This window comes from Babylonia areolata, chromosome 32 (genome assembly GCF_041734735.1).
Source record: "Babylonia areolata isolate BAREFJ2019XMU chromosome 32, ASM4173473v1, whole genome shotgun sequence".
Classification (NCBI taxonomy): Eukaryota; Metazoa; Mollusca; class Gastropoda; order Neogastropoda; family Buccinidae; genus Babylonia; species Babylonia areolata.
In genome coordinates this window covers 20,226,436-20,233,935 of record NC_134907.1, presented here as the reverse complement: position 1 = coordinate 20,233,935, position 7,500 = coordinate 20,226,436, and the positions used below count along the sequence as shown (strand labels likewise).

Below are 7,500 nucleotides of genomic sequence, written 5' to 3'. Positions count from 1 at the left end.
CAGAGTCAAGTCACACCTAATCACAGTCAGCTGCAGCCAGGTAAACGGCAGGTGAGCGCGAGTTCAGCACTTGGTACGCTAACCGGCCAAAACACACATTGCACGCACTGCACTGCAGTTGCAGTCATGCCAATGTGACAAGAGCCCTCTCGCTCCTACAGAGCGGTGTGTGCACGTGCTGCACAACTCTTACACAGGTAAAACGAGTGTGCATACACACGCTTTTACCAAACCAAGAACATGTCAGAAAACATGATCTAGAGAAACTGGGATTCGAACTCCCAACCATCGGAACTAACACCACTTTCACCGGCCACTGAGCCATACTAAATCGCTCGCACTTCCGCCTATACTTCCGCAGCAACGAAAGGTTGGGCTGATCCGTGACAGAGGTATATATCATAAATTACATTCTGCGTGTTATCTGTCGTTTTAATCCCGAACTGGGCATAACACGACACGAAATGTCCGACAACATGAACCAAAACCGACACTTGTCTTCTCAAGCCGCCATGTTTTTCATGGTTTGCGGAACCAAAAATGGACAGAGCAAGCAAGATGGCACGTTAAATTATCGTCTGAATCTGCATCAAAATCCAGTAAAACAACCCTCAAAATAGAGTCTAATACCACTGAAAACGGGTTACAACATCTGCTAATGGTAATTTCGTTTTGTCTATGCATAAAAATTGTCGGTAAAATACGACCCTGAATTTAGGACGCTTAAATAAAGCTAATGGTAATATCGTTTCATCTCCGCACGAAAATTGTCGGTAAATTAAGGTCCCTAATTAAGGCGCTAAAATAGTACTTTATACCCTTTTTGTAGACGTTGTAACCCATTATTTTGTTTGAACATGTCCCAAACTTTTGGAAGCAAATGGTGATATCGTTTCATATGCGCACGAAAATTGTCAGTGAAATAGGTCCCCGAATTTAGGACACTAAAATAGGACTTCACCATTTTCATTTTCTTCTGGTATAGCAGTAATCACACATGATCCATGAATGTACTTCCTCTTCTAACGTTGGCAATCACAGACACCCATCTTAACGTGGTATCGTTCTGGTGGTGCCACTGAAGTTCCCTCGACCCCCCCCCCCCCCCCCTCCTCCTCCTCGCCCCCCCCCCCTCCCCGCCCCCCTTAACTTTCCTGGGATGGTTAACTCTGTCGAACATGCCTGTGGTGGGGTGTCTCCGTTAAACCAGAATATTTGTATTTGTATTTCTTTGTATCACAAGTGGAATTTTTCTACAGAATTTTGCCAGGGACAACCCTTTTGTTGCCGTGGGTTCTTTTACGTGCGCTAAGTGCAAGCTGCACACGGGACCTCGGTTTATCATCTCATCCAAATGACTAGCGTCCAGACCACCACTCAAGGTCTAGTGGAGGGGGAGAAAATATCAGCGGCTGAGCCGTGGTTCGAACCAGCGCGCTCAGATTCTCTCGCTTCCTTGGCGGACGCGTTACCTCTAGGCCATCACTCCACATATAACAAACTTGCATTCGCTTTTCATATGTTACATTTAAAAGGTTTCTGTTGTTGTTGTTGTCGAATGTGATTATTCATCGTAGGCAAGGGTTGCCCTAGGTTGACATCTACACATTTAGTCTTTTATGTATACATGTTGAATGACTGTGAATGGCATCCACGAGTCATGACCTGGGTGCGGCCCGGCCCCCTTTGAGTGTAAGGAGTTAAGGGCCGAAACACTTGACCGAGGGGGACTTCTCTGAAGACCTTGTACTATCCAGCTCTCTCTACAGTTTCTTATCACCGTGTATTGTTTCTGGGTTTTACACAACTGAATTTCTCTTGTTCAGATGATAAAGTGTTCTGTATTCTGTAATTTCGAGAAGAAAAGAAAAAAAACCAACAAAAAAACACCCACATAGCAGACTAAACTCACCTGATATATCGCTTAAAACTAACACGTAGCCTAGCTCTCTCTAGAGTTTCTTATCACCGTGTATTGTTTATGCGTTTCACACCACAAATGAATTTCTCTTGTTCAGATAATAAAGTGTTCTGTATTCTGTAATTTCGCGAAGAAAAAACCCACATAGCAGACTAAACTCACCTGATATATCGCTTAAAACCAACGCGTAGCCTTCGTGTTTGGGTTTCCGCCGTGCCGTCATGAGGAGGGAGAAGTCACGAGGAAAGGTGACGTCATACACATTCTTCACCGGAAGGAAGAGTTTGGCTGACGAGTTGATGACGAAGGCATTTTTCCGGTCCTCGACTGGCGTCACGCCCAGCGGTAGATTGGGAATGCCGAAGTTGGACAGCAGATCTAAAACATCTGTTAAAAAGAGAGAAAAAAAAGAAAAAGAAAAAAGAAAGAATGGATGAATAAAAAAAGAAAAAAAAAGAAGAAGAAAAGAACGTTTTCATTCATCTGTCTGTCTACCTGCCTGTCTGTCTGTCTCTCTTTCTGTCTCTGTATGTATATATGTCTGTCTCTCTGTGTACATCCCACTTTTTTCCCATACGTTCTGTTAATCCGCAATCATAAAACTGTAATTTCTGACAAATTCACATATATAAATACATAAGCAATACAAAAGCATACATTCAAACAACAGTAAAAGCACTGTCGTGGTTGGTGCTGCTGATGGTAATAATTACTGACTGACAAACGAGCGAAATAACCAACCAGCCAACAAACCATCAAACAAACAGACAGACTGACAAACGCACTAACTAACCACCTAAACAACTAATCAGCCTCCCCATACGAAACACGCCATGCATCGGGGTGCATACCCCACTCACCTGAACAAGAGAAAGTGTTACAGTGACGGGAATCTGTCTCACTGCCCTCGCAGGAAGTGACGTTGTCACGTGAGCAGGTGCGGACACGTGACTGCTGCCCATCCCCGCACGTGCGGCTACACTCTCCCCATTCCGACCAAGGGTGCCAGCCTGAAGAAAAAAATTAAAAAATAGAAATCAACGCTGCAATGTGATGCGATACGACACGATACGATACGACACGATACGATACGATACGATACGATAAGGTAAGACAAGATACATGACATGATACGATACGGTTCCATATAATTCAACACAACGTAATGCAGAAAAATACAATGCAACGGATTATAGTATAGAAAAACAAGAACAAAAATCAAAAACAAAAAAATAACAGTGCAAGCAATGAAGTATACAATGCGATACAAAACAGTATCATATTCTTCAGTGTTAACAAAAAAATATACGTGAGAAAATGTTTAATTATATCAAGAAAGTTCGACCCCAAAAAAGAACATACGCCAACAATAAAAAGGAGAAGGAGGAGGAGCAGAAGAAGAAGAAGAAAAAGAAGACATAAGGGAAAAACAACGAAAGGAATATGAAATTTCAAAACAGCACATAATTATTATTGTCACCAACATTAACTGCGTGAAAAAAAACCCACAGAATCGTGAAATAAAGAAGCAAACCCCCCCCCCCCAAAAAAAAAACAAAAAAAAACAACAAAAAAAGCCCAACCAACCAAACAACAACAACAACAAAAAAAAACCACAAAAAAACCAAACAGATAATGTGTGTGTGTGTGTGTGTGTGTGTGTGTGTGTGTGTGTGTGTGTGTGTTAGGGAAAATCTCCATCAAAATGTCATATCACAGATTAACAGTACACCTTTCTCTCCATCTCCCACTCGCCTTTCCTTCTCTTCCTCTCTCGCAAAGGGGCTTTCCCCCACGGGAGGAGATGGTGGTGGTGCGGGGGGTAGGGGTAGGTTTTTGCTCTCATCAGTTTTGTACCCCCCGCCCTCCCTCTTCTATTCCCCCTCCTTCATTTTTTGGTCCTTCCTCTCTCTCTCTCTCTCTCTCTCTCTCTCACACACACACACACACACACACACACACACACACACACACACACACACACACACACTGTCACCACTCTCACGTGAATATGACGAAAATATAAGCCGAGAACAAAAACTATCGGATATCTGTCCGTCAACCTTCCCCTCCCTCTTCGACCCCACCCCCAAACACATCCCCTCTCTCCCCTACAACAAGTTTCCGTCTTCTCGCCGACCCGCCATTTTTCCCCCTTGTTTCTTTCTTTTAAAATTTTTTTTTTATTTCAGAAAGGCCGGTAACCGGAGCTATTGGTGTTCAGCACAATGGTCGCTTCATGTTTCTCTCCCTTTCCACGGTCAGACTGGATCGTCCCGGCGCCAGTCATTTTGCAGCTGGGGCTGCAGTTACCGCCCGTGGTTTACGAATGCCGCCTGTCACTTTCGACCCCCCTCCAGTCAGATCTGGACCGGTAATATTTCCATGTCAAGCTCTTCATGTAGTTTTAAAGCATAGACTTGAGACTCTTGGAGTTTTTTGTATGTATTTTAAATCATCTTAAATCGGAGTGTTTGAATGGACTTGTTTCGCTTTATTTGCTTCAGTTTCAGTTTCAAGGAAGAATCAAAGCGTTCGATTTTATCCATATGCTCTACACCACATCTGCTTGAAAAACAAATGTTGTAATACTCTCTCTTCCTTTTTAGTGTTTAATTTTTTTTCTTTTATTGTTAATTGGTCTGTTTCTTTTTTGTGCTTGTTTTTACTTTGATATTTTGTTGTTAGCGTTATGATTCATGTATCCGCTTCTAATATCCTAATATTGTATACTATTTTCATATTGATTTATTAAGCGCTTTGATTTGTTTCTGCACAAGATTTAGCGCTGAATGAATATTAATTATTATGATTATGATTATCATTGCTGACATTTTGATAAGAATGTTCCCTATGCAGATCATGCACTATATATGTATACACCCAACAGAAGTGTAGAGATATAATGAAAACCTAGATTAGCTGTCTCTTGGTCTGTCTGCATGTCTTTTTTGGTTGCCTATGTTCAGGTTTGGCAGAGAGTGGTATCGAATCGTCAGAATCGTGTTAAATTCTGTTACAGTTGACCACAGTGTCTCGCGTATCTAAGAGCGGGAATGTCCAAAAGCTGCCCTCTCTCCGTCTATGTGTTTGTATCCTATGATTTGTTCTCAGTGTTGTGACTGGAGTTTATATATATATATATATATATATATATATATATATATAGAGAGAGAGAGAGAGAGAGAGAGAGAGAGAGAGAGAGAGAGAGAGAAACAAATGAATCAATACATAAATGAATAAGCAGTGCCCCTTCGTTTACCATAATTCCTTACACACACGCGCGCGCGCGCGTGTGTGTGTGCATGTGTGTGTGTGTGTGTGTGTGTGTGTTTATCCATGTATGCAAAGTCCAAATTTTGCTGACATTTTAAACATCGCACATTTCAAAATCATTTTCTTTTTCTTTTCTTTTTTCGTTTAACGGTCCTCACAGTATTCATCACAAATTACAAACCGCATGATTTGAACAAGGCGAAAAAAATAATTTTCAAAAAAAGTTCCTGGCAGGAAATTGGCATGAGGGGGTGGGGAATAATATCGCTGATGACCGCGGAGGATCCAACTTCTCCCTCGGTGTTCTGTGGAGGGTTGACGAGGGCTGTGCAGGGCTGTGCGTGCCTGTGTGTCTAATGAACAGATTTCACGATCGTCTGCCTCCATTTTCCGCCCACTGCCTTGATGGCCGGCCAAGGATTATGTCCCTTCACTTTGGTGGAGGAGATGGAGTTCCCGGCCTTTGGATGCACCTCCCTCCCTCCCTCCCTCCCTCCCTCTCTCTGTCTGTTTCTGTTTGTTTGTCTGTCTGTCTGTCTGTCTGTCTGTCTGACTCTCTCTCTCTCTTTACCCCTTTGTTGGAAATTCAAATTCTTCAATAATTAAAGTTCTGGTGACCCTTGTCTTATCTTTTCATTTCCGTTTCTCTTGAAATCTGACTTCTTGGGACACCAATGTAATAAGCTGCTCTCCTCTCCGTTTCTGCCCTTATTCCCCCCCCCTTCCAACCCCCCTCCCCCCCCCCTCTCTCTCTCTCCAGCGCTCGTTATCCACATGTCAGTAAACATTTCATGCCAATGCGAATTTAACAAACATTACTAATATACTTTTTATTTCTTCGTTTTGTTTTTGGTTGTTCAAGTAGAAAAAGGGGATAGAGAGAGAATGACTGAGAAAGCTATGGATAGAAACAGAAACAAAGTCAGAATTCGAGGAGAAACAGAAACGAAAGAGTGGTTTGAGAAAGACAAACAGACAGAGTTACAGTTTCAGACAGAAACAGGCTGATCAACAGGCAGACAGACAGACAGACAGTCGATCGACAGACAATCTCGTCAAAGTGACATCAGCATACAGACCCCTTCACAAGATTTGTTGTCTTCCTAGTTTATTGTCCACCTTTCCTAAAATCCACGCGCGAGCAAAACGCGAGGGGTGTGGGTGGGCGGGAATGTCACCATAGTTGCGCACATTTTATGAACCAGTACACCTGACCCCTTATAACCTGGGATGAACATTATTTCGGAATGAATAAATAAATTAAAAAAAATAAGATAAGTCACGAAAACAAGTCACTATCCTTGGTCGGAAGCTAAGCTTACCATCACTCTTACAAAGGGTCAGTGGAAGGCGCACAAATCACGCTTGATTAACCCCCCTGAAGAAGAAGAAGCAGCAGAGAGCCCACGCTCATTCGAGATGGTCAAAGAAGCACTTAAAGTGGTATTCGGCCAAAAGAACACAGGAGAGACGAAGGGAGCAAGCTGAACGGATGGCCAGCCTGTGGGACGAGTGCGTGTGGTACTGTTACCTATGTCACGCTGATTCTTCTTCTTTCTCTTCTTTTTCTTCTTCGTTCGTGGGCTGTAACTCGTATGCGAGTGGGCTTTTACGTATATGACCGTTTTTGCACCGCCATGTAGGCAGACATACTCTGTTTTCGGGGGTAAGTGTCACATTGGTAATCAACGAGAATGGTGGCAGTGGATGAAAGTTGATGTTGCTGGCAATGACTTCGGGGGCGAAGATAGAATGAGAACGATGCTACAACTGCTACTATTACTACTACTTCTGCTAACAACAACAACAACAACAACAACAATAATAATAATAATAATAATAGATGAATGAAATCATGTAAAGGATCGTATCAGTTTGCTTCTTTTCAAGCGCAGCTGCGGATGAAAGCTGATGACAGTGAAATAAACCAGTGAAATAAGCACGACTGCTTGTTGCTCCAGTTGAGTGACCCGAGAGCCAGAACTGAAAGGAGGGTGAGAGGAAGAGGAGTTGATGGGGTAGCCATTGTGTGACCTTTGTACGTCACGCTTCGTCAAATTTAAGTAGCGGTTAACACCCTCCTCACCTTCCCTTCAAAGGTCACAGGTCGGAGGTCAGCAAGTGTGAGGTCGAAACGCAGCAGCCGAGTTAAGGTCAGTGAGTCTGTGTCGCTGTGGTGGGCGGCTCCATAATTCACACATCAAATACTTGAGGAATCAAGACCCAATACCACTGTACTGCCCACTACAACCTCTGTTTGAAGTTGATTTTTCCATAGCATATGCGTAGCAGACATCAAAGTA

General features: G+C 43.0%; 1 pseudogene across 1 annotated transcript in view; it reads right to left on the bottom strand.

Moving 5' to 3' along the window:
* LOC143276733 (uncharacterized) overlaps positions 1–7,500 on the bottom strand; it is a 103,541-nt pseudogene that overhangs the window by 22,398 nt on the left and 73,643 nt on the right. The window contains exons 3-4 of the transcript XR_013053610.1: positions 2,782–2,931; positions 2,084–2,308 (exon numbers count right to left, since the gene is read on the bottom strand). The product of XR_013053610.1 is annotated as an uncharacterized LOC143276733 (transcript). The remainder of the gene's footprint in view (positions 1–2,083; positions 2,309–2,781; positions 2,932–7,500) is intronic.